Raw genomic sequence first — 10,797 nt, forward strand, 5'->3', positions numbered from 1 at the left:
TCATGTGTCCTGGTTTACCAAAATGAGAGGAACTATTTTGGTAACAACTGCTTTTATGGATGGCTGAAACTTACATCACCCACCAAGTACAATGCAGCATTTGAGAGCCAAATCCCTGAAATGATGAGGACCTGCTCTGAAGGAAATCCAGGGCAGTCATGGCTGGTGACCGTTCCGTGGACAATGTCCTGGGCTCATCTTTGCATCATCCCCTTGGCACTGGACCTGTGATTAACAACCGGTCAGCCTGGGGCCTGTGTGCCTCTTAATGAACTCTGAGCTTTAGAACAAAGCTATCATTCTAAGGAGTAGTTTAGTGTGTTGTAATGAACTGAAGGAAGGCAGAAAGTAAAGGCAGGGAGACACAGGCACTCTGCTGGAAAGCACGGTCATTAAAAATAATGAGCAGTCTTTCACTTCCTTCTTTTTATTAACTTTCTGCAAAGGACAACCCAACATTTTATTATTTAGCACAGTCTCCACTTTTACAAATATCCATTAGCAGATGGCTAAGAATGTTTCCACAACATGGTCCATACCACTTAGAACCACCCTGGAAAACACTCAGGGTCTTTTCCTTTCCCTTTTTCATCCTGGACATCTTAGAACTGGCCTTTCCAATAACTGCCTCAAAGCTAAACCAAAATTTGCCATCGTCTCTACTTCTAAAAAAACCCACAAAGGTAGCATTTAGGGGGAGAGTTGAAAACAGGGGGCACAGACAAAGAAAAGGACTTCAAATGCTCATCCTAAAGTACTATTCGTTCCAAACTTCTCCTCCCATTGCCCCTGCAGTGCTCATTTATGTCTAGGAATCTCTATGATGGTGTTGACACTTAATTGCTGGCACCGTTTTGCATTCAGAATTCTGATAGGAGTAGAGAAGGCTGAATGAAGCGGGTGGTTGGTAAAAGGCCAGAATTTTAGTCTGGAAGAGATTTCTAGAATGAATTATGAAGCTAACTGCTCTGACTTAGTACTTTGTTCCCTTGGAGAACTGCTGCCTTAGTGCCAAATAGCAGAGCTGAACTCTGATCTTTTTCCCTTGTAGTTAATAACTTAAGCCAAGCTTGTGATCAAAGGGAAGGAAGCACAACAGCTGAGACCCAGGGAAATTGTTGGCTTGACCAGAAGTCTCTGTGACTTGTGGATCCAAGTGACCCAAGGTTTCTATTAAGCAGAGAGAGAGAGAGGAAAAAGTATTTGAATACCTATTATGTGTCAGACACGTGCAGGTGCTTTACTTACGCTATTTCACTTAGCCCACACACTCACCCCAAGGAATCGGCTCTTTCTTCCATGAGTGATATATAAAAAAGTTAGGAGCCACCCATCCATCCGTCCATCCGTCCATCTATCCAACAAATATTTATTGCAGAATATAACCATGTTCTAGGCATCATGCTGGATGCTGGGTATACAATGATAAATGAGACACAGTGCTTGCCTTCACTGAGCTCACAATTTAATGGATATGAAGGATAGTGTGCAAATATTCAGAAGCCTGATGAGCATTACAGAAGGGGCAGCAGGTACTTGAGCAGGTATAGAGAGTAGAGGATTTACTCAACTATTCAACATAGGATTATTGCAAGGCCATGAGAAGCACTGACATCGAAGTTTACTGAAAATGTTTATCTTGCTCTTCTGATGATCTATATCTGTGTTAATACATAGACATGTGACTATTGAATTCCATGTAATGGAGGGACTGAGTTTTTCATTTTATCTAATTTTAATTAATTTAATATTTAATTCTAATAGTGACAGAGGATTGGTAGCTACCATATTTGACAGCATAGAATTCCCAGGGGGCTGAGAGTATTCTTAAACTTGTCTCCTCTACCATTGTCTTTGGAGAGATTTTGGTATGAATCAGTCTAGGAAGCCTAAGGAATTTGTTTCTGTTGTAGTTATATTGAGACCCCTTCCAATTTACAGGAGGCTTCTATTTCTGGAGTGGCCCTGAGGAAGACATACAGCAGCTCTAGGAAACCAACTCTGATACAGACTCCAATTAGATTCAACCCCAAACAGACCTGGATGAGTTCTTACACCAAAGTATTCTACTAGGATTAGCCAATTTAGAGAAATAATTCCACATTGGGTCATTTAAAGCAAGAGCAGAGTCCCAGGTTACCCTGCAACCCATCAGATATGGTGGGTGTCCCAAGCTCTGCTTTAGTCTCAGTTAGAGGGAGAGATGAAAAGGCTGATCAACCTCTGGTTATCTCAGTGACGTAGAAAGGAAGACGATTTAAGTCTTCCGCAAGGTCAAGACCAGTAATTGTAGGAAATACCACACATGTGCACAAAAACGTAAACATAGGCACATATATACTCACAGGCAGGCACATATACACACTTGCCTTTGGGTGTTGGTGTCTCTCTCAGAGTTGGTGACATATGCCGGACACGGTCATTTCGTTGAGAGCGCTAATCAGGAACTCATGTGAAAGGGCGCTTTAAACCTAAATAGAAATGCAACTGAAAATGCTTTAGATCCTTTTGCCAAACACCTAACTTATTATCTGAGCTTACTTTAGGTTAAAAAGATGCTATCTATCAAGCAATAAATAAAATGAGTCCTGCCAGATACTTAATTATTTATAATAAAATTTATTACCTTGCTACTGACTTAAGCTCCCGTATTTGACAGAGCTTTTGGCTTCAGAGACATATTCTTTTAGCCCCAGACTACTTTTCAGAATAAACTACTGTCAGATATACTTCATACTGCCTCTTGGATGGAAAGAACTATTTGTCTTTCTCTACCGAATGCTATCTTCCCAGCCAGCCACTTGACCTCACACCCCCCACCACCCCCACTAACCGTGAGATGATGCACCGCGCTTCTGACATTACTGCACCTTAGTACTCACTCAGGCCGTGACCAACAGACTACTGCCTCAGGCTTCCCATGCAATCTGGCAGCCACACCAAGAAGCAACAGGAATCAGAGTCACAATTATCTCTTGCTTTTTTCTTACAGAGAGGAAAGGAGTCAGACCATTAAAAATATGATACATATTGTATTTTCGTAGGCTTGCTAGTTGCCAATTATCATCTCAGAAATTGGTCTTACGCAAGATTTCTTCGTCAGTAAATTGGCTTGGTGCATGACTGACCTCAGATTATTTCATGAGATTGTAGCAATAAAAGCTTCCATTTATTGAAAGCCAATAATGTGCTAAGATGTTTATTACACACATTCATCATCATATTCAGTTTTTACAACAACCCGTAAAATAGGAACAATTATTCCAGTTTTTCAGGTGAAGGAATACCACATCCATGAGCCAACACAAATCGTGTAAGGTCACACAGTTTGGAAGTCACAAACCCATCCACTCCTGTCTAACTCTGTGCTCTTCTGTTGCATCAGCCTCTCTTCCCATGAGTAAGATCCTTGGGAGGAGAGAGGTAAAAATGAAAGGGACAGAGGCGGGGGGAAGGATGCCAAGTTAGCTCATTTCTTCAAGTTAGTAGAAAGTGATAAAATGGGTGTCTTTCAGTATATGTCTTTTACCTTTGCCTAGCACAAAGATGCCGCCTGGAGTTTGGTTTCGGCAACTGGGTAGGACATTGGCTGTTCACAGAGACTGGAAAACTCGGAGGAAGCAAATGGTGTGAGGGATAAAATGAGTTCTATTTAATTTCCAGAAGGCATTACTATAATGCTTTCTTTTACCTTTACCAGGAAGATCGAGACAAGATCTTAACTCTGGTGATTTTATATGAAGATTTTAAACATTTAGTGAATCAATCAGGTATTTCCATTTGGAAACACCCCCCCCCCGCAAAATACAAGAAATGTTTATAATTACTTTTATAATTAGCTCTATTTTGAAGTTTGCCAAAAGGTACACACTTCCAGTTATAAATAAATAAGTCATTGGGATGTAGTTTCCACCATTGTGTCTATAGTTTATAATACTGTATCGCATATATAAAAGTTGATAAAAGTGATGCCCTGGGTGGCTCAGTCAGTTAAGCATCTGCCTTCAGCTCAGGTCATGATCCCAGGGTCCTGAGATCAAGTCCCGAATCGGGCTCCCTCCTTACCAGGAACCTTCTTCTCCCTCTGCTTGCCATTCCCCCTGCTTGTGCTCTCCCTCTCCCTCTCTTTCTTTTTTTCTTCCTCTCTCTGACAAATAAATAAATAAAATATTTTTAAAAATAAATATAAAAGCTGCTAAGAAGGTAAATTTTAAAAGTCTTTATCACAGAAAAAGAATTTGCAACTATGTACAATGATAAATGTTACCTAGACTCGTGGTGATCTTTTGCAATATATACAAATATCGAATCTTTCTATTGTACACCTGAAACTAATAAATTTTTAAATGTCAATTACAAGACAACTAAAAGACTAGCTCTATTTTACCAATTGTAATAAAGGAAAACTGAAATCTTTGGAAATGTCATTTTCACTTTTTCAGACTCTCTAGAGTATTTTTTTAATACTCAATAAAATTCCTGAACATTTTTTTAAAGATTTATTTATTTATCTGAGAGAGTGTGTGCATGTAACTGTGTGAGTGGCCAGAGGAGGTGGGGGTGGGGAAGGAGAGCAGGAGGGAAAGAATCTCAAATAGACTTCCCACTGAGCACTGAGCCCAACTTAGGGCTCAATTCCAGGAGCCTGAGATCATGAGCTGAACCAAAATCAAGAGCTGGACACTTAACTGACTGAAACAGCCAGGCACCCCTGGCTGTTTTTGTGTTGGATCTCCTCAAAAAGGTACATAAAAGGAGCACCTGAATGGCTCAGTGGGTTAAGCCTCTGCCTTCGGTTCAGGTCATGATCCCAGGGTCCTGGGATTGAGCCCCACAATGGGCTCGCTGCTCTGCTCTGCTCTCTCTGTCAAATAAATAAATAAATAAATAAAGGTACATAGAAGTTCTCGAGAAAATTCTTTCTTTCTATATTCTTTAGACTCAAAGAAGATTATGATTTAGTAAAATCTCTCATTTAAAAATACAATGACTTATAAAGTCAGTTCTAGAAGACACAATATCATAGCTACATTATTACAATGTAATAATTACAACACAGGTGGCAAGAAAGAGAATCATCTCCTTTGTGGGAAAAGGAATCAAATCTCTTAACCCAGTCCTGGAAGACAGTGTTTCCTTAACAGCCAAATATTGGGGTTGTGGGAAAGGCAATCTGGGCCAACACAGGCAAAAAAAAACCTTGAATTTTGGGGAGAACACCATCTGCCACATAATTTTATCTTCTCTAGGAATATGCACCTTAAGAGAAAAAAAAGTCACTTGGAAGCCTTAGGATCTGATCTTCCAGAAGTTTTGTTGAGTTTTATCAAGCTCGTTTTCTTTCTTATATTTAAAACTATCTTAGAACATCAGAAATTATAGCAAAACTTTAAAGGTAGATTGACTTTTCAAGTGACTACTGATCCTTTAAAACTATTCCAGATAGTATTTGATAATTATAAACTTAATTATCTACATATTTGGAGATATGTTCACTTATTTATCAGTGTTCTGATATTTTTATAGACCGAAGAAATGACAATTGGCTGAAGTTTTTATTTTTTTATTTTTTAAAGATTTTATTTATTTGTGAACACACGAGTGGGGGTGGGGGGGATGGCAAAGGGAGCAGCAGACTCCCTGCTGAGAAGGAAGGCCAGGCCCCTGACCTCAAAACCTGAGCCAGAGGCAGACATTTATCCACCTGAGCCACCCAAGCACCCCTGAAGTTTTTATTTTTTAATTAAGTATTTTAGCTTTCTGTAATACTATCCTCTCAAATTACATCATTTTTTTCATATAAGTGCCTTGTCTTTGTAACTTTTCATGTACTCGGGAATTCTGTAAGTAAAAAGACATTCAGATACAAACTTAATTTGAATGTAAAGTATATCTTAACTAGTTTCTTTACCCAATAATTCAATGTCCCTCAGTGACTAGGAATACTGATTCTATTTAAAGATAATTATAAAATTGAAATAATTTAAAACCTGTATGACTTGGTCAATTTCTGCTGGCTAGTAATTATAAAAATTAAAAATATATATTTGTTAATGATAGTGGTGTAGATAAATTCCAATTTCCCTTCTGTACTTAGACTTAGCTGGTCGTGATTGTTTATGGAGTTTGATGATTTGTTGTTATTCTAATTGTGAAAAGAGTAGAGTATGCAAATTACTAGAAAAATCTCCTACTGACAAACTATGCAAATGGAATATCAGGTGACTGGATATATTCTTTTGTGTCATTAGTCAGCTGATTAAACTGTCTTAAAATGCAAACTGATAGGGCTGACCCCACCTTTCAAGCCTCCAAAGAATCATTTATGTTGTCAACAATGTAGCCAAGACAATAAATGCATATTCTGTGTGTTTCCTTTTAAAAGCCGGAAGGCTTCTAGTTATCCTTGGGAAGACCCCATACTAGAGCTTATCTATAATAGTATTTATAATAATAGCATTAGAATCCCAAAGCCAAACCTGGGGAGAGTGAGCGGCTCACCATGCAGTGCAACCATAGATGAGTTTTCCAGACTATAGTTTTGAGGGCGAAGACCTGTAGGAACAGAAAGGGAAGGATCTCAAGCATTGTTTGTTTTCTTTTTTAACTTGGCTTTTCTACAGTCCTTCTTCTAAGATGCCATTTGTACATACAAATCACTTCAGTTTATTTTTAAAACCCACACAGGGAGATACTGTTTTGTTGTGGTTACATCCTAGTCCGTAGAGGCCTAAAGCCTCCCATTGTGAGAGGAAATGAAGCCTGGCTGAGTCTTTAAGAGGCCTGGTTATACATGTGGCTCCTTTCATCTCAGGCTTGTAATTGCTGTGATTCAGCCCCAAGCCTATTTCCAAAGGTAGCCTACTGAGAAAATCCTCAGTATCTCACCCAAGATATATTAAAGAAGTTTGGTCCCACAAATGAAGCAAAGATGGCTTTTACGTTAACAAGCTAAAGGACCAAGTCACTTCCCTCCCTCATCTGAAGCCATCAGTTGTGCCAGTAAGCTGTGTTGCTGAAGTCATGGTCTCACTTAGAGACCCAAGGCACTTTGATAAAACACAACAGGACATCAAGATGGAGCAGATCCCAAAGCTTCCAAACAAAAAAAAAAAAATTTTTTTTTGAAGGTACATGTACCTGGAGAAGGTTGCATTGTAGATTATGATCTCTCAGCAGTTCCCGTGTGCGGCCTGTGTTGGCCCAGAATGCCCTTCCCACAATCCTAGCACTTGCCTGCTAAGGAAATGCTTTTCTTCAAGCATTGGACCAAGAGTATCCTCAAATTTGAACCCCCTCTCCCAAAGGGTAAAGGATTGCCTTAAAGGATTGCCTTCCTTCTCACCACCGTTGTAGCAAGCGATTGTTACTGGGTGTGTTACTGTTCTGCATCCTGGACTCTAGATCAAATGAGACCATAAATTCCCCAAGGGCCTTGGAGTTCTTGGCCCCTTCGCATCCCTTGTGCACAGCACGTGCTAGCCCTGCATAGCTCTATCACGAACTGAGGAAGTATGGTCTGACCAAGTATTGAAATTTAGACACAGAGAATGAAGTCGTTCCAACGCTGATTCTAATGTCCTTGAGTGATGATCCATTTTTGGACAACACTGTCCAGAGAGTACAGCTATGTCTGCCCCCAGTGGGACACTTAACCACTTCAAGAACTGCAGACGTTCCTTAGAAACAGAAGAGGAAACTGACAGCTAAAGAAAATGAAATGAAGAAGGAGGGAATGATATTATTAGACAAAAAAAGAGTAATGTGAAAAAAACATTTTTTTAAAAGTTTCATTTATTTATTTACTTACTTATTTATTTATTGAGAGAGAGAAACAGTATAAGTGGGTGGGAGGGACAGAGAGAGGGAGAAGCAGACTCCTGCTGAGCAGGGAGCCCGACACAGGGCTGGATCCCAGGACCCTGGGATCATGATCTGAGTTAAAGACAGATGCTTAACCAGCTGAGTCATCCAGTGCCTCTAATGTAAAAAATCTTTATAAACTATCGGCTCTTACACTGTCATTTTTAGAATATCTGACAAGGCTAGCAGATTTCCCCACCTTCCTTTATTCCTTTTTTGGGGACTGCACCAGCAGATTGCCTAGAAAACAATGTTTTGGGTTATTTTGGAGAGACTATTCTATCTTTCTTTGTAGAAATATATTTTAAGAACCTACGTGGGACATTGCTACCTTATACCACGTTCTCTCTAATGCCTATACTTGCCTGTAACTAAACATATCTAACAACTGGAAGTAAAAACTTAATATAGAAGCAATGGCTAAATCAAATACATTTGAGATCTTTCTTATTTTTGGAATAAACCAAGCTACAGATAACAGAAAATCCCTTACTAAGTTATACAAGTCATTGTGCTTGTAGATCATCAAAGCATTCTTTTTATTTTTTTTTTAAGATTCTTATTTATTTATTTGACAGACAGAGATCACAAATACGCAGAGAGGCAGGCAGAGAAAGAGGGGGAAACAGGCTCCCTGCTGAGCAGAGAGCCTGTGGCGGGGCTCAATCCCAGGACTCTGGGATCATGACCTGAACTGAAGGCAGAGGCTTAACCCACTGAGCCACCCAGGCATCCCAATCATCAAAACATTCTAATAATTCAAACCATTTGTTGAATTTTAGGAATTACTGGTGTGCTTTTTTGTTTGATGTCATTGTTACTAGTTCAATTATGCCCCTATCTGAACTACGACTGGACAGAGGGAGCTCGCCCCCACTGAACTGGTAACATTCAGTACCTACTGGCACCGCGGTGCTACTGGTGCGGGGCTGGGCCCTCGGAATCTATATCCAGACACCTGACCCAACCAGCGTCTCTCACCAGTGTCTGCCCTGTTATGTGCCTTGCCGCCCTCATCAGCTCTGGGCCACTCCAGAGCAGCAGATGAGTGACATGGATGTTTCTGTCATTGGCCATCTCAGCCCACGCTGCAGCTGCCGAGAGTCACCCTCACCTGCAGGCACTAAACACCTGGGCTCAGTATCCTAAATCATTTGCCATCTGGCACGGAAGCCCTGTATGTCACTGCTCGTGTAGCCTGTATGTTTGTAGAGGTGTTCAACCAGCCGAACAGCAGTACTGCCCAGAAGGCTCTGGTCTTCACAGGTACTAAATGATGAACATCTGGTTTTCTTAAGTTACCAAGTAATCATCTAGAGTCTGCATAATAATTTCTAGAAATTCGGCTTTGACACTCATGAACATGAAATGAGAAGGCAACATAGACAACTACTTATACTGTCTGATTTTCATGACTCAAATAAAAATGAGCGCTTAAGTACAAAGCAAGAACAAGCTATATTTTATCTCATTTTGTCCTTCTATCATCTCTGTTTTGAGATATTATTATGATCATTTAAAGATGGAGAAACTGAAGCACAGAGAAGTGGACGAAATCACCCAACGATCCGTTCTCTGGACGGTGAAACAACAGAATTAAAATCCTCATGATGCATCTTCAGTCTGTGCTTTTAAGCACTGGGTTCTACTGTCTTCCTAATAAGTAAAGTCATTTTCTCTAAATGATCAGCTTGGTGTGGTGAAATGCACCGAACTCTGGTCTGAGTTCTGGTCTCATCACTTACTGGTTGAAATTTTACCAAAGCTATTGCATCACTGTTAGCTTCCATTTTCTCTCTCTAAACTGAAAAAGCATAAAACCTTCCTTGAAACAGTTGTTATAAGATTAGAGAATAGAATACATAACATGATTCTACGGCACCTGGAACATAAGAAGTCTTTGATGAGTATCAGTTCTGTGGTCTAAATGCAAGGCCTCTCGGTACTATGAAGGCAATTGGCCAGATCTGGTTCCCTGCCATAATTATAATGACAATCATCCTCTAACTATGACACATGCAAGTTTCACCACGTGGCACGCACTGTTCTTAATCTTTCACTTACATTGGTTCATCTGATCTCATTACCTTCAATATGCATGAAATGTTATTATCAGCACCCCCATTGTAAAGGTGCAAGAAATAGGAGCAAGAAAATGAAGAAAGTTTCCCCAGGTCACCTACAGAGAGTGAGTGGTAGACCCTGGATTTTCACACAGACAGTCTGGCTCCAGAGTCTGCACTCTTAGCCATTCTGTTCACTCTTAGCATTTACTAGGGTTTCTATAAATATTTATAGAAAGAATGTGTAATTCCTAAAATTGCACAATTATTATTTCTCTTGTTAGCTTTATGCCTTCTAATCCCTACATAATATGGATCTTAATGGTAGGCTGCTATGATTTTTGACTCGAACTCATGAATTTATTTATTGGCCCCATAAGGATAACAGACTTTGATGAAGAGAGAGAAAATTACAAACAACAACAAATACAACTAAGAGATACTCACTTAAGAAGCTACAATAAGACACAAGATTCCAACTGTGGGTTCTAAATTTTCAGGAAATGAGGAAAATAAAGCACAAATCAGAAAATAATTGAATTGCCTTTCATCTTTTGGTCTGGATTGTCCCAGGAATGAATCAAATTATTGTAAATAATTTTAAAGTCTTCTGTGCATTTTACAAAAGGAAAATCTCCTTTGTTAAAAAAAAAAAATGTTTTTGATTACTTCACTTAAGATTGTCCTATAACTGACTGGCAGTTTAGAATTTGTTTATACATCATTGTCCAAGTTAACCTTCTAAGAAATGTTAGATACAAATATTAATAAACTGAGTTCTTCCTAAACATAAAAACCCATTGTTTACCATGGTTCTTTAATCTCTGTTGGTATTTTTGAGAACTTACATAAAAAAGTGTAAGACCAAAAC

General features: G+C 39.4%; 1 long non-coding RNA gene across 1 annotated transcript; it reads right to left on the minus strand.

Moving 5' to 3' along the window:
• Positions 1-2,962: 2,962 nt before the first annotated feature.
• LOC309869584 lies at positions 2,963-6,653 on the minus strand. Its single transcript, XR_014314275.1, has 3 exons — positions 6,502-6,653; positions 3,530-3,610; positions 2,963-3,408 (listed from the first exon to the last, which is right to left on the minus strand). It is a non-coding gene; the product is annotated as an uncharacterized lncRNA (long non-coding RNA).
• Positions 6,654-10,797: the final 4,144 nt, after the last annotated feature.

Source organism: Mustela nivalis, assembly GCF_964662115.1.
Source record: "Mustela nivalis genome assembly, chromosome: 7".
Lineage (NCBI taxonomy): Eukaryota > Metazoa > Chordata > Mammalia > Carnivora > Mustelidae > Mustela > Mustela nivalis.